The sequence below is a fragment of the Eptatretus burgeri genome, chromosome 15, assembly GCF_056783735.1.
Source record: "Eptatretus burgeri isolate ZD-2024b chromosome 15, Ebu_testis_v1, whole genome shotgun sequence".
Lineage (NCBI taxonomy): Eukaryota > Metazoa > Chordata > Myxini > Myxiniformes > Myxinidae > Eptatretus > Eptatretus burgeri.
The window spans coordinates 67276154-67299205 of NC_140975.1; the positions used below are offsets into that span (position 1 = coordinate 67276154).

A 23052-nucleotide genomic window follows, 5' to 3' on the forward strand; every position below is an offset into this window, starting at 1 on the left:
GTTCCCTCCACCACCGAAGGTGAAGGTTATGTTTTCAACCCTTTCTGTCTATCTGTCTGTCTGTGTCCAGGATAACTCAAAAAATTTTGCACGGATCCGGATGAAATTTTGTGGACAGGTTTGTTGTGTGAAAAGGACGAACTGATTCGATTTTGGTGAAGATCCGGATCCGGATCCGACTACTAGAATTTTAAAAGTGATTCTTCACCATTGAGAGATCAAGCCAAATCCGATATATCGCATGATATCTCAAAAGTTGTGGATGGATTAAATTATTGTAATTATTTATTTGCTTGAGACATTAATCAACACAAAAGATCTTTCACACAATGAAGGATATTGTGTGTCTGTGCTGGTAAATTTTAAAAGTTTAATTGTTGTGTCGTGATTATCAAACCAAGGAATGTGTTCTGGTTCGATTCCGATCAACAATTGAATAATACAATGGGATCACAAATACAGACAGCACCATCCTCTTCAAAATCAATAACAAGATTTGAATTACTATTTCAATTTAAACATTATTTGCAAGAAAAGAAAAGAAAACTTAACACAATCTGAAGTCTCTTCCTGATGGAGTTTTTAATGAACTCACTGAACTGACGGAGCTGTATCTGGATAGAAACAAGCTTCAGTCCATTCCGAGTGGAGTTTTTGATAAACTTACACAACTGACAAGGCTTGATCTGGATCAGAATCAGCTGAAGTCTCTCCCCATGGAAATCTTTGATAAACTCACAAAGTTATCACATCTGGCGCTGTGGAACAACCAGTTCCAGTCTCTCCCCGATGGAGTGTTTGATATGATACACAAAGTTTGGTCAAAATGATTCCTTGAGAAGACTTGGATTAAAAATACACATTTAAATCCAGAATCTTTTACTCTGAACATAAATCATTCAGATATTGTTTAGCCATGAATACGAAAATCAAACTTTTTAACAAAAGTGGATATATTGTTGCGGAGCCAGGTATCGGCTGCGAGCATGACCGCTAGGTGGAGCAGTAAGGTCGACTCATCCGAACAGTCGGAATTTAGATCGTACCTTTCGGGAAAACTCTGAGGGTACGGGTCCCGTATCGGACCGTGAATCGTCAATAACTCCACCACGTGGTACAGGGTTATTTGCCAATCTTTCAAAATACCTAGAGATCCACATGGCGAGCTACCGAGGATTCACACCCTCGACGGCACGCGTATGAGTCGAGCCGTTAGCGTGCCCGACCCGTGCGCAACCCGAGCAGATGGTTGCCGAAGTCCCGTCGGTCCAAATGTACATTTAGAGCGGCAACAGCCTTTGTAATTCACCAACACGCGCCGTGCTAAGCCAATGGAAGAAACACAAAAACGAGCTGATAGATTTAACAAATGGGGAATTTATTCCCAGTAATCGGGGAAACGAGGGAAGCACGTAAGGGCAGAGTTATCACGACTAATAGAGAATGCAAATTTACACACAAGCACTTAAACAATTCCTACTTACAGACGGGCCCACTCATAGATGCACACCCAAAAGAAACGGACCCAAAGTGGTCTTTGTTATCCCTTCAGCTCGGAGGGAAGTCGAGCTGAGGGACGAGAAAATAGCAGGCTTCCTGGCCGTGGGCGCGCGGCTCGACGTCCGCACCTTCCTGGAGCACCAGTCGGCACGAACGGACCAAGGGCAGCAGACGCAGACCACGCCAGCCACGAGACGAGCCAAGAACCAGGGAACACCAGCGACGAGATACCTTTCTCCCAGCCTCGAGAGATGCGTTTTGAACAGGTGCGAATTCTTCCTCTCCGAGCTCCAGCAGATCCACAAGACCAGCACCAGTGAAGACACGAGACCCGAAGACCAAAAGACAACCACACTTCTTTCACACTGCGCCGTCCCGTCTATTTCTTCTCCTCTCCCGCCGGGGTGGGGGCCACCGTCTCACCCCTCCGTGCACCTCATTCGCCGGGGAACTCCGTCGCCTCCTCATGATTGGTTGGGGGGTGTGTCGGGCGTCCCGATTGCCTGCCCCCGAAGAGGCTTTGCTTCTCTTGGAGCCTGCTCTGTGCCCTTTGCCTGCACCCCCCCCCCGGATTGGCGAGAGACATCAGGTCTTCGTGAACCCCGCCCACATATGTGCTGACACACACGTAGGCAATGGCGTTGGTGGGAGGAAGCGAGCTGAAGGAAGCGAAGTGAAGGTGAGGGTGACGCTTGCGTTGTTCCAGTCATAGTTGTAGTAGCCGTAGTTGTGAGTGATGTAAAATCCCTAACTATCAAAATAACTCACAGCACATGTACATTTATTCACCCATTCAACAAGGGACAGGGACCCTAACTAAAAACACAGACTTACCGACATAACTGTTCTGTAGGACCTGTATGTTGAGTGCTCATGGCTTCCAGATTCGCAACAATATTTCATCACTTGAATACAAGGCAAAAATCACGAATAATAACAAAACATTTCCCAAAACGCATCAATCCCGAATTGTTGAGCTTCCCTTCCACACTAAGTTGGTCACCATTAAACTTTAGGAGTTGATCTGGACCACTGTCCGCATGTTTTCATGAGACACGACCATCTTATATAGCCCCGCATGTGACTCAAGAGACCATTTTGACTGGGATGATTCCCCCAGTCAGGACAAGCCCATCCAGTCTCAGATCTTCGAGACAGCCGGTGTTTTTCAATGACGTCTCACACCATTTTTTACTCGTCTTTCCACATCAAATCTTCTCAGTTCTTCAAATCACGTGCTGTTTTCCACTGTCTTCTGTTGGAAGAGAGTTTGATCTCTGTTTTTGCTGCACAGTGAAGTCATGTAACCCTGAGACTTTCTTTACAACATATAATTAGTCTTCCACGAGAAATATTTCCGTTCTATGATTCACCAAACATAACGTTTTAGAATTCGATGTTTACACATCTTCATTAGAAAACCTGCTCAGCAACAGGAGATTTCAATATGTGAAGTACCAGCTCACTCAAGAATTTCGTCATCGACCATTGGTGATATTTTCTGAGTCTTTTGTTGTTGTTGTTTTTGTATCCAGAGTCGAGGCTCGTGGAAGAGTGAATGCTAGTACACTGAACGGATCAGGACACAACGGGACAAAAGGGACAGCAGAGAGAGAGGGAAACGCCAACAGCAGAGCCGAAGGCCAAGACAGAGGGAGGCGGACAAACAATGGGTGTGGGGAGGAATGGGAGGAAGGAGAGGATGCTTGGGGAGGACAACATGGTGACAGAAGGAAACTGCAAGGAGAAGAAACTGGAAAATTTGAAGGAGAGATTTGGGTGGGGTTTACGAGGGTAGAAAAGATCGTGGTTTTCGATTGCGGATGATCTCAGATGGTGGTTTACAGGTGTCTTGAAGAATTGGAGGGAAAAATGAGATTGAAGAGGATGTGGAAGTTGATTCCATAGGTGGGGAAACAGAGTATCAAATGAGTGGAGGTGAGCCTTGATCCAGGATTTTGGTCCTTTCACCAGAAAGGGGTTTATGGTGGACCGTGCAAGTCCTGCATAAACCTGGTGGGGACAAAACATGGAAAGAGCAAAGGGTGCAAGACCAGAAAGGATGCGGTGGAAGACAGAGAGAACAACCTTTTAAGATGTTGTGCTATATATCGTTTTTCACCCTATCTCTCAATGGTAAGATTCATTTTATAAATCCTCATGTCCAGATCCGGATATTCGAATCTTCACCAAAATTGAATCGATTCATCCTTGTCACACACCCTTGTCCACCAAGTTTCATCCCAATACGTCCACAACTTTTTTTTTTATCAGTTTTAGCCCCATCTCTCAATGGTGAAGTATCAGGTAACAATTAAATAATTCAAGCCGAATCACTTTTTAAAAATTGTGGATTTTAGAAATTTAAAAAAGTTTATGACCTTTTGCAGATGATGACCTTTTGACGTCAAAAATCAACAGGATTCTGTCGGATCACCAACTCCACCATGTGGTGAAGTTTCGTGAAGATCGGTTTGAAGTTGTTACCTGTTGGCGATTCAAGGTGAGCGGATAGATAAACGGAAGGGATCAACAAACTTGTCAAATTTTCTTTCTTTTGTTTGTTTTGACAAGTAATAACGAAAAGCGCACACGACCAACCAATATACTTGAAAAATAATTGATTTTCTCGAGTTACAAACAAACGGACAGAAAGAGCTGAAAACAACCTCCATCCACCTTCGGTGATGGAGGTAAGAAGGAAATTCGATTTTAGAAGAGAATTAACCTCAAAACAAAATGTTTGAGGAATAAATGATCGTTGTTATAAAATGAAAGGCTCAGGATTGGAACGAGGAACAGACTTCAGCTGGTTGCTGTACAACTGTAGATTTGTTAGTTGAGTAAGTTTATCAAACAATCCACTCGGTAGAGACTGGAGCTTGTTGCTGTACAGATACAGTTCCTTGAGTTTACTGAGATTATCAAACACTCCACTCGGTAGAGACTGGATCTGGTTGCTCCTTAGATTCAGATACGTTAGTTCAGTAAGTTTATTAAAAACCCCATCAGGGAGAGACTGGAGCCGGTTGCTTTGCAGCTCCAGACGTGTTAGTTCAGTAAGTTTATCAAACAATAAGTTAGTTCGGTAAGTTTATATTCGTGACCAGATACAAACATTTAGTGAAAGAATCCATGATTATTTTCTATTTGTATTGTAAGGTTTTCGACGGGAAATCCTCGTCATGAGACGTGTTGGGTTTGCTCTGCTTTAGTTTAATAGTATGGTGTACCGTGTACCTAAAGTATGACCCAGTGTATCGTTTTTACCAAAAGTGGTTATTTATTTGTTTATTTTTTTTACATGAATGGTGTTCTCAAGGTGTTCGTGAACAGAAAAACGTGGGTGTCAATTTTAGTTTTCGTTGTTAAAGTTGTCATGCGATCTCAAACATACCCACCCCAAGTACCTGTATTTACACCTGAAGTTTTTTGCATTCCACATTACCAAATAAATTATTGAAAATAAACCATTCATTCAAAAATTCTGAAAAAAATCAGGAACATTGAGGAACCAAGGAACAAAGTTCGAGGGCCAGTGCATCCGTAACATTAAAATATTTTTCACAAATAGTTTTTTGGATTTACGTGTGTAACAACTGTGTTATTTTTCAACATCATCTCCAGTTCAATGCATTTTTCCAGCGCTTTACTAAGGCCTGGATTGCTCTAGAAAAATAAAATATATTGGTCGCTTGTGTAGACATCCGGCACCACCTCGTGGACCTCTTCACGGATCGGAAAGTGGTTCCACCAAGCGCCTCTTTAAGTGGCCCAAAGATGTGGTAATCCGAAGGGGTGAGGTCTGTCGAGTAGAGTGGATGAGGAAGACACTCAAGATGCATGTCCTCCATTGTTGCACCTGTAGCGTGGGAAGTATGGGGCCGAGCATCGTCATGCTGCAGCAAAACATCGGTGGTGAGTCGTCCACAACATTTTGATCTAATTGCTGGTTTCAGTTGATTTTTAAGGATGTCCCAGTATGATGCACTGATGACTGTGGTCCCTCTTGGCATGTAATGCTCCACAAGTGGTCCTTGGCTATCCCAGAAGAGCGTCAGCATCACTTTTCCAGCGGACGGCTGTGTGTGGAATTTTTTTGGCTTCGGTGAAGTTGAATGGATCCTGCTCAACTCCTTCAACTATTTCTGGTGTGTCGGCTGTGTGAGGCTGGCCCAAGTGAGCACCGTCTGCCACACTGGACACCACTTTTAAACTTCCTGTCCCAGTCGTACACCTGCTGCAGTGATAAACATGTGTCACCATATTGCACTTTCATACTGCAATGGATTTCACTGGGATTCACACCCTAACTTCCAAAGAAACGGATGACAGAACGTTGCTCCTCCCTGGTGCGTGCTTCGAAGGGAGCCGCCATCTTGGAACTGCTCCACTGACGTCACAGGCTCAATGTCGCCAGATCTCAAACAGGCAAAGCATGACTCTTACCCACAGCTATAACATATGTCGTCTACAACTACACACATTACATTCCAGGATTTATATCTCGTGTGCGGAGGTGGGAGCTCGTGTGTGTGCGGAGGTGGTGTGAGCTCATGTGCGGAGGTGGGAGCTCGTGTGTGTGCGGAGGTGGTGTGAGCTCATGTGCGTAGGTGGAGCTCGTGTGTGTGCGGAGATGGTGGGAGCTCATGTGCAGAGGTGGTGTGAGCTCGTGTGTGCGGAGGTGGTGTGAGCTTGTGTGTGCGGAGGTGGTGTGAGCTTGTGTGTGCGGAGGTGGTGTGAGCTCGTGTGTGCGGAGGTGGTGTGAGCTCGTGTGCTCAAGGTTGATTCTCTTCTCAAATGGAATTTCCGTGTTCCCTCCACCACTGAAGGTGAAGGTTATGTTTTCACCCCTTTCTGTCTGTCTGTCTGTGTCCAGGATATCTCAAAAATTTGAGGATGGATCCGGATGAAATTTTGTGGACAGGTTTGCTGTGTTAAACGGACGAACTGATTCGATTTTGGTGAAGATCCGGATCTGGATCCGACTACTAGAATTTTTAAGTGATTCCTCAACATTTAAAGATCAAGCCAAATACGATATATAGCACGATATCTCAAAAAGTTTCGGATGGTGGACACGTTGGAACTTGGATGATTATCTCAAAAGATGAAACTTGGTGGACACGTTGGGTGTGTGTCAAGGAAGAATTGATTCGATTTTGGTGAAAAGCTGAATCCGGATCTGGAGACGATAATTATTTTAATTTTTTTTAGTGATCCTTCACAATTGAGAGATGGAGCCGAAAACGACATCGCACCACGCAGCATGATATTTAAAGAATGTAATGGGCCTGATATGTTCTCATGGATCAAGCATTATGTGGTGGAAGTGTGTGCTCCACAAAGTGCCCTTCCAGTCTTCATTCCGTATATGTTCTCCAGTAACAAATATCTTTCTTATATAATAAACGTTCTTGATATTGTTCAAATTTTTCTATTCCACAAATGACTAATTTATATCTCAAACCATGTGCATCTCTTTGGTTATTCTCATCCAAACTGATGTTTCATATCATTTCAAACCAAGTTGAAATCCCATGAAAACATACCCCATAGTTTTATATCCACAGTTTAATAATAATCTTGGAATTCACATTAAGATATTATAATATCAGATGCACCTCCTGCCTGTTATGGTGAGCACTGAGCATCATCATGGATTATGTCTGACACTCTAAAACCGCATAATCCACAAAGAACCCCTGTGTGTCTGCCACCCAGACGATTGTTCCTTCTAATGCAAACCATTCAACCAGAAGGCACGCCATGTGATCGGAATAATCCGTCAGACTTAACCTGCAGCGATGCTCACCATAACAGTGAGGAGGTGATCTGATGTTTAAACAATAAATGCGGTTATTAGGGGTTCGATGCTTATTGGTAGGCTGTCCTGATGAGGGTAAACAAACCTGAAATCCAGATAGGTGGTGCTGTTTGATATTTAACTGATGGCCACCATGTAATCTTTGTTTGTTTGATGGAGTTGTCTCTGGATTGGAGGTGAAGCTTTGGGATTGGACCGTGTCCGATGGAGATCGGGGAAGTCTTCACCAGACTCCACATGTTTTATCACTGAAATATATTTTTCTTCTGGATGTGATTTATATACAAGATGATTTTGAACCTTCAACCAAAGGAAATATTAAATTATTGTTCTTTGTATTTGCTTGAGACATTAATCAACACAAACAATCTTTCACACAATGAAGGATATTGTGTGTCTTTGCTGGTAAATTTTAAAAGTTTAATTGTTGCGTCGTGTTTATCAAACCAAGGAATGTGTTCTGGTTCGATTCCGATCAACAAATGAACAATAAAATGGGATCACAAATACAGACAGCACCATCCTCTTCAAAATCAATAACAATATTTGAATTACTATTTCAATTTAAACATTATTTACAAGAAAAGAAAAGAAAACTTAATACAAACTGAAGTCTCTTCCTGATGGAGTGTTTAATAAACTCACTGAACTAACAGAGCTGTATCTGGAGCAAAACAAGCTTCAGTCCATTCCGAGTGGAGTTTTTGATAAACTTACACAACTGACAAGGCTTGATCTGGATGTTAATCAGCTGAAGTCTCTCCCCATGGGAATCTTTGATAAACTCACAAAGTTAACACATCTTGAGCTGTGGAACAACCAGTTCCAGTCTCTCCCCGGTGGAGTGTTTGATATGATAAACAAAGTTTGGTCAAAATGATTCCTTGTGAAGACTTGGATTATAAATACTCATTTAAAACCAGAATTTTTTACTCTGAACATAAATCATTCAGATATTGTTTCGCCATGAATGCGAAAATCAAACTTTTTAACAAAAATGGATATATTTCATCACTTGAATACAAGGCAAAAATCACTAATAGTAACAAACATGCCACAAACAAACAAAGATTACCGAACCCTGTACATAGACCTGAGGATGCCCATCAAAATCCTGAACTCGGTGTATTTTATTCAATTTGTGGGTTTATGGATGATCCTGCCTTTTCATTCCCCTCCAAGGATGCTGTGAGGACAATTACAGTTACGACACAACACGACTTCCAGGTAAACCTGTACGGATGATAATGAGTACCCACAATGGATACAAATGCAGTGTAATCTGCATCAATAAGTTATCATCAGAATTTGAAGTTACTGCAGAGGTTAGACAAGGTTGCATGTTGTCTCCATTACTGTGTTTGGTGGTGTTGGACTGGGTGTTGTGGAAAACAACTGAGCAGAGAAGGAACGGATACCTTGGGGGAACCAATTTGAACAACGAGATGAACTCTGTTTTGCAACATGACGTCTGCCTGATGTCACCCTCTTGAAAAACTTGCAGGAGAAAGTAAATTGGCTGTACAGGAGTATCCATCCATTGGGACCATACTCTGTGCAGAGTGTTGGTGCTGACTAAGCAGTCTCCTTGGGGCACATTTTGTTACTGTTTCGTGGAACTGATTGGTGGAACACTGGGAACTGGGAACATCGGACAGACAAGGTTCTAATCAATCGATGTGAAACTTCACAATCATGATGGAGTCGTGATCTGGAATAGATGTTTTAAATTTAAACTTTATCGGACACATGGTCTAGCAGACAGAATTATTTAATTTTTTGATCTGGGTTTTTTTGTCTTGTTTTGTGTTTTTTTAAGGAGACTCACTTGGCTGTGACTGGATGGGTTTGAGGATCGAGGAGTAGCATCTGAAACGTGAATCCCACCCAGGTTCATCCTGATGACATCATCTTTGCTTTGTGCTTGTTCAGGTTCCTCCTGATGACTCCAATGCAGCACTATACCAATTTGGTCTTCCATTTGATTTTAATTTAATTTATATTAATCCCATTCTAAATTCAATTTAACAATGATAAAAAAACAACGTCCTCACGTCATGGATCAGGTTCAGGTGTCCAATCAAAGCGGGACATTTTGGTACCTTGCCATCACTGCTAGCAGTTATAAAGTGATATTACATCATTAATATCTTATTAATGATGTGACACACCAGAACACAAACACCACACAAAATACACCACTCAAAACTCCACAAACACCACACAAAACAAGTCAACTGCAAATTGATGAAATAGATCACGCGACCTGTGAAGAGGGTTGAAATCGGAAGCCCTGGTCATGAAGCGGTAGGCGTAGTACGCCATGCATGACACATTTTTTGACGTCGAGACAGTTGGATCACTTGGTTCAACTTGAGGAATTCCAAAGCGATATCCGTCTGCACCGCAAGGGAATAGGAGCGGATATTGTAGGGCGTCATATGACCGGTGTGTTTCATTGATTCATTGAAGACGGCTATCGCGACTGTGCAAAACAATGTCCCGCTTTTTACGCTGGTCTCCATGGAGGAGTATGGCGACCTCGTTATATGAAGGGGCATTGTATCGGCGGGCATGCTCCCCCGCAGGCCTCTTATCTGCGTCAATGACAACGGAAAAAGTAGGGGATGAGGCTGACTCGAAGGCGCACTTAAAACTCCGAACGTAATTATTTTTCTTGTGCAGCCTGCGTTACAAGCTAAGCAGCACGTCCCTGTCTAAGGTGTTATGTTCTTCATCGTCCTCAGGTGGAATGGAAATATCAATTCGTGCATGGGCCTGTTTGTTGTGGTCAGCAATGAAGTAAATCTGCAAAAACGAAGGTTTACAGTTTAGCGAAGGAAGCAACGACCCGATTAGATGGTAAACCTGACCCTGAACTTTGAACGTAGGCATCCAACCCCCTTCCCTAACAACATGCGCCCCGAAAGAGGTCATTTGGAAGGCACTGTTATATTTCCTGATGAGCTTAAGGAAACTATCTGAAGTCAATGAAGACTCTGCAAGCAGGTCCCTTAAAGGCTGTGGCGGTTCCTCAAGTGGAGGTAGACTGACCTGACCGTTGGAGCAGCACATCCCTGGCGACTCCCCACCCCACTTAAGGGCATGACAAAATTGGCAGGTGAAGCGCATCTCACCAATTTGTATGTCACTACGCATGGAATAGTTAACTTCGGCCTCGTACTGAAAAGCTTTTCGAAACCAAAACTGTTTGTTTGGGCACGTGACGTCACGGATGTTGTCCCGCCGTTGACTATTACCGTCTAACCTTGCGCGTTACTCTTGTGGAGTCTCAGTAGACCGAGAAAGAGCTGTTCTAGAAGCGTTTCTGGAACGACGAACCGCCTGCTGTTCATCACCCTCCGAAGCCCTGGAAGCAGCTGTTGCAGCAGCGTTCCTGGAACGCCGAACCGATTGCTGCTCAATACCCTCGAGAGCCCTGGAAGCAGCTGTTGCAGCAGCGTTCCTGGAAAGCCGAACCGCCCGCTGTTCATCGCCCTCCGAAGCCCTGATTTCCGCTGCGTGCAGGGCATTCTGTGAAAGTCGGACGGTAGTTTCCTCGAGCGACTCGTTTGCCCTAGAAACCCTTCGAGTCATGGCTAACGCTCTCTGACACCCAAGACAAACCCTCTTTTTAGGCGGCATTATCGAAAAAGGTAAACCGAGATTGAAAAGAACTACGGTTTTTGAAACAAAAAAATTGTAGGGTGGAGTACGACTTAGACGGTTAAACTTGTAAGTTGGGGTTTATATCGAAAAAACAATATGTAAAAAAGGGGGCGTGGTTAAATGCAAAAGTAATAACTCACGGATAGGAAGTGTAATGTTAGTGTAACCGAACAGCGTTTGAAAATCAGCCAAGCTCAGGATTGTTCCTCCGAACGTTTAAGAAACGATGTCAGAACGGGCGGGAAACAGCAGAAGCACAATCACAGGAAAAAAGGACAATCGGTAGTCCACAGCACTAAATATGCGACCGGACAATAGCGGAACAGGAGAAAATGTGACACGTTTTTCCTCGGCATAGCCCGACCAATGACAGATGAGTTGCATCCCAAATCACACGTGACTGGTCGGTGCAAAAGTAAAGCTAAGGGCAATGACCTTGAGCAACCAATAGGACACGCGCAATGAGGTCATGCACAAAAAGCTTGCACGCGTGAACTGCACGCGCTGGATCTATTTTGTCATCTTAACGTTAATTAGCGTTAATTAACTGCATGCACGGGATCGATTTCATCATCTTAACGTTAATTAACACCTTCAATTTCTCACATGCACCACAAGCACAATACACAAATGCAGTGTATGCAGCAGAAAAGGTAGGGAGGGAGAGCAATTAAAAAGAAATTGCGTTTAAGCTTATTTGGGGAGTCGAGTGGGAAGTGCAAGAATGAAATTAATTATCGATTTGTTCTGCAATCAGGGATTTTTCGGCAGTGGCGTAGCGGAGGTAAACGGCGCCCGGGGCAAAGTGGAAATTTACGTCCCCCGTAGGCCTTAAACTTGAATAGATTTGCATGGAAAATCCCATAAGGGATATCGATTTATCGATTTTTTTTCGAATATCAGAAGGGTTGTGGAAAATTTTTTATAGCCCATGACCTAAATTGGAGCAAAAGCCATAATCGTACCGAATTTGAGTGGAATTGGTTGGAGTTTGTGGAAATGCATAACGACCATACAGACACACATCCTCAGTTTTATAGATATAGATTATTAATTCACATGGGAACACGGGACAGACACGGCTCTATCTAATATTATTTATTCACATGAGAACACGGGACAGACATGGCTCTATATAATATTATTTATTCACATGGGAACACAGGACAGACACGGCTCTATCTAATATTATTTATTCACATGAGAACACAGGACAGACGATGATCCGTCGAATATTATTTATTCACATGGGAAAACGGGACAGACACGGCTTTATCTCATATTATTAATTCACATGGGAATATGGGACAGACACGGCTCTATCTAATATTATTAATTCACATGAGAACACGGGACAGACATGTCGTTATCTCATATTATTAATTCACATGGGAAACCGGGACAGACATGACTTTATGTAATATTATTAATTCACATGAGAACACAGGACAGACATGTCTTTATCTAATATTATTAATTCACATGGGAAAACGGGACAGACACGGCTCTATCTAATATTATTATTTCACATGGGAAAACGGGACAGAAACGGCTTTATGTAAAATTATTAATTCACTAGAGAACACGGGACAGACATGTCTTTATCTCATATTATTAATTCACATGGGAAACCGGGACAGACACGGCTTTATGTAATATTATTAATTCACATGAGAACACAGGACAGACATGTCTTTATCTAATATTATTAATTCACATGGGAAAACGGGACAGACACGGCTCTATCTAATATTATTATTTCACATGGGAAAACGGGACAGAAACGGCTTTATGTAATATTATTAATTCACATGAGAACACGGGACAGAAACGGCTTTATGTAATATTATTAATTCACATGGGAAAACGGGACAGAAACGGCTTTATGTAATATTATTAATTCACATGAGAACACGGGACAGACATGTCTTTATCTAATATTATTAATTCACATGGGAAAACGGGACAGAAACGGCTTTATGTAATATTATTAATTCACATGGCAAAACGGGACAGACACGTCTTTATGTAATATTATTAATTCACATGGGAAAACGGGACAGAAACGGCTTTATGTAATATTATTAATTCACATGAGAACACGGGACAGACACGTCTTTATGTAATATTATTAATTCACATGAGAACACGGAACAGAAACGGCTTTATGTAATATTATTAATTCACATGGGAAAACGGGACAGACACGTCTTTATGTAATATTATTAATTCACATGAGAACACGGGACAGAAACCGCTTTATGTAATATTATTAATTCACATGGCAAAACGGGACAGACACGTCTTTATGTAATATTATTAATTCACATGAGAACACGGGACAGAAACGGCTTTATGTGATATTATTAATTCACATGGGAAAACGGGACAGACACGGCTTTATGTAATATTATTAATTCACATGGGAAAACGGGACAGAAACGGCTTTATGTAATATTATTAATTCACATGGCAAAACGGGACAGACACGTCTTTATGTAATATTATTAATTCACATGAGAACACGGGACAGAAACGGCTTTATGTAATATTATTAATTCACATGGGAAAACGGGACAGACACGTCTTTATGTAATATTATTAATTCACATGAGAACACGGGACAGAAACGGCTTTATGTAATATTATTAATTCACTTGGGAAAACGGGACAGACACGTCTTTATGTCATGTTATTAATTCACATGAGAACACGTGACAGAAACGGCTTTATGTAATATTATTAATTCACATGAGAACACGGGACAGAAACGGCTCTATCTCATATTATTTATTCACATGAGAACACGGGACAGACATGGCTCTATATAATATTATTTATTCACATGGGAACACAGGACAGACACGGCTCTATCTAATATTATTTATTCACATGAGAACACAGGACAGACGATGATCCGTCGAATATTATTTATTCACATGGGAAAACGGGACAGACACGGCTTTATCTCATATTATTAATTCACATGGGAATATGGGACAGACACGGCTCTATCTAATATTATTAATTCACATGAGAACACGGGACAGACATGTCGTTATCTCATATTATTAATTCACATGGGAAACCGGGACAGACATGACTTTATGTAATATTATTAATTCACATGAGAACACAGGACAGACATGTCTTTATCTAATATTATTAATTCACATGGGAAAACGGGACAGACACGGCTCTATCTAATATTATTATTTCACATGGGAAAACGGGACAGAAACGGCTTTATGTAAAATTATTAATTCACTAGAGAACACGGGACAGACATGTCTTTATCTCATATTATTAATTCACATGGGAAACCGGGACAGACACGGCTTTATGTAATATTATTAATTCACATGAGAACACAGGACAGACATGTCTTTATCTAATATTATTAATTCACATGGGAAAACGGGACAGACACGGCTCTATCTAATATTATTATTTCACATGGGAAAACGGGACAGAAACGGCTTTATGTAATATTATTAATTCACATGAGAACACGGGACAGAAACGGCTTTATGTAATATTATTAATTCACATGGGAAAACGGGACAGAAACGGCTTTATGTAATATTATTAATTCACATGAGAACACGGGACAGACATGTCTTTATCTAATATTATTAATTCACATGGGAAAACGGGACAGAAACGGCTTTATGTAATATTATTAATTCACATGGCAAAACGGGACAGACACGTCTTTATGTAATATTATTAATTCACATGAGAACACGGGACAGACACGTCTTTATGTAATATTATTAATTCACATGAGAACACGGAACAGAAACGGCTTTATGTAATATTATTAATTCACATGGGAAAACGGGACAGACACGTCTTTATGTAATATTATTAATTCACATGAGAACACGGGACAGAAACCGCTTTATGTAATATTATTAATTCACATGGGAAAACGGGACAGAAACGGCTTTATGTAATATTATTAATTCACATGAGAACACGGGACAGAAACGGCTTTATGTAATATTATTAATTCACATGGGAAAATGGGACAGACACGGCTTTATGTAATATTATTAATTCACATGGGAAAACGGGACAGAAACGGCTTGATGTAATATTATTAATTCACATGGCAAAACGGGACAGACACGTCTTTATGTAATATTATTAATTCACATGAGAACACGGGACAGAAACGGCTTTATGTGATATTATTAATTCACATGGGAAAACGGGACAGACACGGCTTTATGTAATATTATTAATTCACATGGGAAAACGGGACAGAAACGGCTTTATGTAATATTATTAATTCACATGGCAAAACGGGACAGACACGTCTTTATGTAATATTATTAATTCACATGAGAACACGGGACAGAAACGGCTTTATGTAATATTATTAATTCACATGGGAAAACGGGACAGACACGTCTTTATGTAATATTATTAATTCACATGAGAACACGGGACAGAAACGGCTTTATGTAATATTATTAATTCACTTGGGAAAACGGGACAGACACGTCTTTATGTCATGTTATTAATTCACATGAGAACACGTGACAGAAACGGCTTTATGTAATATTATTAATTCACATGAGAACACGGGACAGAAACGGCTCTATCTCATATTATTTATTCACATGAGAACACAGGACAGACGATCAGGTCAGGTATGGGAGCATGTGCCAGAACAGCGCGTCGCTGCGTCCACTTTCCGCCGGTACTCCAGGGGCCTCCGTCTGGCCATCCCCCAGGCAGATGCCAGGCCCATCCCCATCTCCTTGAGATGATGATCAACCTGCTGCAACCATGAGGCACGTGGTCGGCCCACTGGCCTCCTCCACTCATGAGACTCCCTCGCTGAGAGAATCTGGTAAGCAGGATCAGCGTCAGGAAAACGAGCCACATGTCCATACAGCCGCAACTGACGCTCACGGACTATGCAGGTAACAAATCTCATCCGAGTCTCTCTCAGCAACCGCTCGTTGGATACAAAATCCGACCAGCGATAGCCAAGGATTCTCCGAAGAGACCTGGTACCAAAGGAATTAAGTCTCCGTCTCAGATCCTTGGTCAGAGTCCAAGTCTTGCACCCATAGAGCAAGACTGGAAGTACCAAGGACCTGAAGACTCGGACTTTCGTCCTCCCGCACAGGTACCGGCAGCGCCACACCCCATGATCCAGTGAATCCATGACTCCCCAGGCCCGACCCAGACGTCTATTGACCTCTGACTCGCAGCCAGCAGAGACATGAATATCACTGCCAAGGTAAGTGAATCTCTCCACGACCTCGACATCCTCACCACAAACAGACACAGACAGGACAGCAGCATCCAAGATGTCACCGAAAGCCTGGATCTTAGTTTTGACCCAAGAAACCCGTAATCCCAGCGGCTCCGACTCCTCATTCAGCACCTCGAGGGCCCCCAAAAGAATGTCTAAAGTCTCCGCAAAGATGACTGCATCATCTGCAAAATCAAGGTCCGAGATCTTGACATTCCCAAACGATGCACCGCAACTTGATCTCTCCGACATCCTCCCTAAAATCCAGTCCATACAAGTGCTGAAAAGTGTGGGGGCAAGTACACATCCCTGACGAACTCCAGTAACAACTGGAAATAAGTCAGAGGTGGTACCACCACACTTCACAGCACTCTCAGTGCCAGAGTAGAGTTCAGACATCAGATCGATCAGTTTTGGTGGCACCCCACGAAGACCAAGAATCCTCCAGAGGACATCCCGATTCACCGAATCGAACGCTTTACAGAGATCAACATAGGCTGCAAGCAGCCCCTGCCGAAACTCTCGTCTGCGTTCAGTGAGGACACGAAGTGCAAGGATACGGTCAATCGTTGACCTCTTTGGTGTAAAGCCTGACCGCTCTGGACGCTGGTGCTCAAGCAGATGGTGGCGAACCCTATCAAGAATTATACGAGCAAAGACCTTGCCCGGCATTGAGAGCAGTGTCACCCCTCGGCAGTTGTTGCAGTCTTGGCGATCACCCTTCCCTTTCCAGAGAGGGACAACAAGGCCCCTCTTCCAGTCAGTTGGGATGATGCCTGTGTTCCAGGCAGAGCACAAAACTGCATGCAACGACACGAGTGCAGCATTTCCACCAGCCTTGAGAAGTTCGGCATGGATGCCACAGATCCCTGGAGCTTTGCTCCGTTTCAACTGGTTCACCGCAGCCCGTGTTTCCACAAGCGAAGGTGGACCACAGTTGATTTGAGGGTCAGCAACAGGGATTGTAACACCCTTGACGTCCAACTCGACAGCTGGGGGATCAGCCTGGTACAACCGCTCAAAGTAACCGGCCCAGCGGGCCTTCACTTCAGACTCCTCTGTCAAGAGCCTATCACTCTCTGTTCGAACTGCAGTGCTCCGAGGGATGGGCTGGATGAATGTAATGCGCGAATTCCCCTGTAAGCGGGACGAGAATCACCTGTCCACAGGTGATGCTCTACCCCCTCACAGATTCCTCGCACATAGGCCTCCTTGTCCACCCTCACTGCACGTACAGTTTTACGCCTCAGCTCCCTGAACAGCTCAGCTCTGCCATTCAGCCTGGCCCTGCGACTCTGATCAATGGTATCCAGTGTCCCTCGAGAGACAAAATTCTTCTTTGCCCTGCGGTGAGTTCCAAGACATCCACCGGCAACATCAAGGACGGTGGTCTTGAAGGCGCTCCACAACTCTTCAGGACCCCCCAAAGCACCCAGACCCCCAAGTGTCCACTCAGCCTGTTCGCAAACTCCTCAGCTACTCTCTCATCCCTGAGCTTGGCAACATCCAGCCTCGGCTGGGATGGTACCATTCTCCAGGATTTAAGGTGCAGCTTTAGAGTTGCTACAACAAGCCTGTGGTCAGTATTGAGGAACTGAGCACTCCGGTAGACCCTGCAGTTCTGGATCATCCTCCAACGACCGTCAATGAGGACATGGTCAATCTCCTTTGCCACACCGCCAGCGTTGGAATACCAAGTCCAGCGATGAGCTTGTGGGCGCTGAAACCATGAACCAGCCACCCTAAGTCCATGACTTCTTGCAAAGTCAAGGAACTTAGTGCTATTCTGGTTCATAGTTCCTGACCCATGGGGACCAACACACACCTCATAACCATCCCTATCAGTTCCAGTCGATGCATTGAAGTCCCCCAAGACTAGAAGTGTATCTCGTCTGGGGCACTGATCAACCACAGACTCGAGTGTGGCGTAGAATGCATCCTTCACGGTGAGATCACTCGCCTCAGTCGGAGCATAAACAGAGACCAGGGAAATGACACCTAAGGAGTGACGAATCCTTCATCTCATAATACGCTCGTTGACCGGTGTTACCTCAATTATCATTGGGGTCAGCTTATTGGACACAGCTACAGCAACTCCTTGGGTATGGTAACCATCAGAGCGACCAGACCAATAGTAGGTGAAACCACCCACCATTATCTCGCCGCAATCCGGTCTCCGAACCTCAGAGAGAGCTGCAATCCCGATGTCCAAACGCTTGAGCTCAGATGATAACAGAGACAGGTGATCATCCTCTCTTAGGGATAGGACATTCCAGGCACCCACCCGAAGGGACCGCCTCAGGTTAACCCAAGGAGACCGCCGTCTGGTGGACGACACCTCAGCACCACTCCGACACACTCTCCCGCAATCTGACCCAGGGATGTTACCCCGTGGTTTCCCTCCGATCAAAGATTGGGGGTCCCGAAGGCTTTGCCCCAATCCCGTCATCCGGTCAACCTGACGTCAACCTGACCTGACAGACGATGATCCGTCTAATATTATTTATTCACATGGGAAAACGGGACAGACACGGCTTTATCTAATTTATTTATTCACATGGGAACATGAGACAGACACGGCTTTATCTATTATTATTAATTCACATGGGAACACGGGACAGACATGTCTTTATCTCATATTATTAATTCACATGGGAAACCGGGACAGACACGGCTTTATCTAATTTATTTATTCACATGGGAACATGAGACAGACACGGCTTTATCTCATATTATTAATTCACATGGGAACACGGAACAGACACGGCTTTATCTAATTTATTTATTCACATGGGAACATGAGACAGACACGGCTTTATCTATTATTATTAATTCACATGGGAAACCGGGACAGACATGGCTTTATGTAAAATTATTAATTCACATGGGAACACGGGACAGACATGTCTTTATCTCATATTATTAATTCACATGGGAAACCGGGACAGACACGGCTTTATCTAATTTATTTATTCACATGGGAACATGAGACAGACACGGCTTTATCTCATATTATTAATTCACATGGGAACACGGGACAGACACGGCTTTATCTAATTTATTTATTCACATGGGAACATGAGACAGACACGGCTTTATCTATTATTATTAATTCACATGGGAACACGGGACAGACATGTCTTTATCTCATATTATTAATTCACATGGGAAACCGGGACAGACATGGCTTTATGTAAAATTATTAATTCAATGGGAACACGGGACAGACATGTCTTTATCTCATATTATTAATTCACATGGAAAACCGGGACAGACATGTCTTTATCTAATATTATTAATTCACATGGGAAAACGGGACAGACACGGCTCTATCTAATATTATTAATTCACATGGGAAAACGGGACAGACACGGCTCTATGTAATATTATTAATTCACATGGGAAAACGGGACAGAAACGGCTTTATGTAATATTATTAATTCACATGAGAACACGGGACAGACACGGCTTTATGTAATATTATTAATTCACATGGGAAAACGGGACAGACACGGCTTTATGTAATATTATTAATTCACATGGGAAAACGGGACAGACACGGCTTTATGTAATATTATTAATTCACATGAGAACACGGGACAGACACGGCTCTATCTAATATTATTAATTCACATGGGAAAACGGGACAGACACGGCTTTATGTAATATTATTAATTCACATGGGAAAACGGGACAGACACGGCTCTATCTAATATTATTAATTCACATGGGAAAACGGGACAGAAACGGCTTTATGTAATATTATTAATTCACATGAGAACACGGGACAGACACGGCTTTATGTAATATTATTAATTCACATGGGAAAACGGGACAGACACGGCTTTATGTAATATTATTAATTCACATGAGAACACGGGACAGACACGGCTCTATCTAATATTATTAATTCACATGGGAAAACGGGACAGAAACGGCTTTATGTAATATTATTAATTCACATGGGAAAACGGGACAGAAACGGCTTTATGTAATATTATTAATTCACATGAGAAAACTGGACAGACACGGCTTTATGTAATATTATTAATTCACATGAGAACACGGGACAGACATGTCTTTCTCTAATATTATTAATTCACATGAGAACACGGGACAGACATGTCTTTATGTAATATTATTAATTCACATGGGAAAACGGGACAGAAACGGCTTTATGTAATATTATTAATTCACATGAGAACACGGGACAGACATGTCTTTCTCTAATATTATTAATTCACATGGGAAACCGGGACAGACACGGCTCTGTCTCATATTATTAATTCACATGGGAATACAGGACAGACACAGCACAAGGATAATGAGACCGTTTAGAGAATGTAAACTGATCCATTCACCAACAAGACTGAGGGTGTTGAGTGGACAGAGGAGGAAAAATATATATATTTTGTGTTGCTGGTGCGGTCATTCTTGTTATAAAATGAAAGGCTCAGGATTGGAATGAGGAACAGACTTCAGCTGGTTGCTGTACAACTCCAGACGTGTTAGTTGAGTAAGTTTATCAAACAATCCACTCGGTAGAGACTGTAGCTTGTTGCTGTACAGATACAGTTCCTTGAGTTTACTGAGATTATCAAACAATCCACTCGGTAGAGACTGTAGCTGGTTGCTCCTTAAATTCAGAAACGTTACTTCAATAAGTTTATCAAAAACCCCATTCGGGAGAGACTGGAGCCGGTTGCTTTGCAGCTCCAGATTTGTTAGTTGAGTAAGTTTATCAAACACTTCACTCGGTAGAGACTGTAGCTGGTTGTTGTGCAGATACAGTACCTTGAGTTTACTGAGATTATCAAACACTCCACTCGGTAGAGACTGGATCGAGTTGCTCCTTAGATTCAGATACATTACTTCAGTAAGTTTATTAAAAACCACATCAAGGAGTGACTGGAGCCAGTTGCTTTGCAGCTCCAGGTGAGTTAGTTCAGTAAGTTTATCAAACAATAAGTTCGTTTCGTAAGTTTATATTCGTGACCAGATACAAACTTTTTTTTTTTTTCTTTTTTTTTTTGTATACCTTGGTCGAGGCTCGTATGAGAGCTAACACACAACTCACAGCAAGGAGGCATGAGACAAGAGGGGCGGGAGTGAAAGGGACAAAACAGTGGGGAACAGACACATTAGGTGAACAGTGGAAGGGAGAGGGATGGGGATGGGACGGGGAACATGGCGAAGAGAAGATGGACATTTCAGGGACTTTCAGGAAGGAAAGCAGGAGAAATGAAGGAAGTGGGATTGGGTGGATTATCGGGGGTAGAAAAGATCGAGGATTTGGATGGGGGAAGATAAGAGGTGGTGGTGAACAGCTGTTTTGAAAGCCTGGAGGGAAGAATGGGAAAGAATAGAGTGAGGAAGTTTATTCCAAAGGCGGGAAAAAAGAGGAATGAAAGAGTGAAGATGAGCAGTGATTCGTGATTTTGGTAGTTTTACCAGAAGGGGGTTGTTGGCGGACCTTGAGCGCCCTGTGGAAATGTGGTGGGGACAAATCGCAGAGAGAGCAGGGGGGGCAAGGCTGGAGAGGAGTCGGTAGAAGACAGAAAGATCACCGACCAACCTGCGGTGATTGAGTGAGAGGCCCAAAGACTCAGCTTCATTGCGGGAGATGCCGATGATCTTAAATGCCCTGGTTTCGACAGCGTGAAGCCGAGAAAGGTGGGAGGCAGGAGCACCAGCCCAGAGGGGAGAGCAGTACTCCATCAGGCTACGGACAAAAGCTTTGTAAGTGGTCAGGAGCTCAAGAGGGCCGAGGAAGGACTTAGCACGACGGAGGATTCCCAGTCGGCGACTGGCTTTTGAGGCGAGGTTGGAAATGTGACTTTCCCAGGAAAGGTCATGGCAGATAGTGAGACCTAGAAGCTTGAATGAAAAGACTTCTTCCAGAGGATTGTTGAGAAAGTGGATGGGGGGGGTTTGTAAACGGTCCTTTCGAAGAGACATAGTGAGAGTGTGAGATTTGTCTGGATTGAAAGACATGTTCCACGTGTTGGACCAGTTTGTGATTTTATCCAGATCTGCAGTGAGCGAAGAAGCTGCTGCTTGCCGGTCTGAGGGATGACAGATGGTACGGCAGAGGGTGGAGTCATCGGCAAAGAGAAATAGAGGATTTTCCAGAGAGTCCGAGAGATCATTGATGAAAACCAGAAAAAGAACAGGGCCCAGAACGCTACCTTGAGGAACTCCAGCCTGCACAGGAAGAGGGGATGAAAGAACTCCATTTAGGGCCACACGTTGACTGCGACAGGAGAGGAAGTCTGCGAGCCATGAGTGGAGATGGCCTTGAATACCATGGGAAGAGAGTTTGGTGAGTAGGGCAGGGTGCCAGACTGTGTCAAAAGCATGTGATATGTCCAGGGATACGGCTCGGATTTCCTGTCTGGCATTGAGGACCTCCATCCATTGATGGGAGAGCAGAAGCAGCATATCCAGGGTAGAGTGACCTGGTCTGAAACCAAATTGATGATTGGAAATCAAGCCATTGGAGAAGAGGAAGGATTTCATGTCTGAAGCGATGATGGATTCCATCACCTTGCTGATGATTGGGAGAAGGCTGATTGGTCTGTAGTTATAGGGATCTGTTTTTGCACCTTTTTATGCAGGGCAGTGATGTTAGCAGATTTCCAAGCAGATGGCAGATGACCTTGGGCAAATGAGAGGGTGAATAGAACAGAGAGAGGGTGAGCAAGAGCAGAAGAGCAGGCTTTGAGGACACGTGGGCTGATGCTGTCTGGACCGGTTGCAGAATCTGACTCGAGGTTTGAAA

At 43.2% G+C, this 23052-nt stretch overlaps 1 pseudogene; it reads left to right on the top strand.

Annotated features, from left to right (window-relative positions):
* Positions 1 to 23052, top strand: part of LOC147012399 (uncharacterized) — a 59883-nt pseudogene that overhangs the window by 31951 nt on the left and 4880 nt on the right.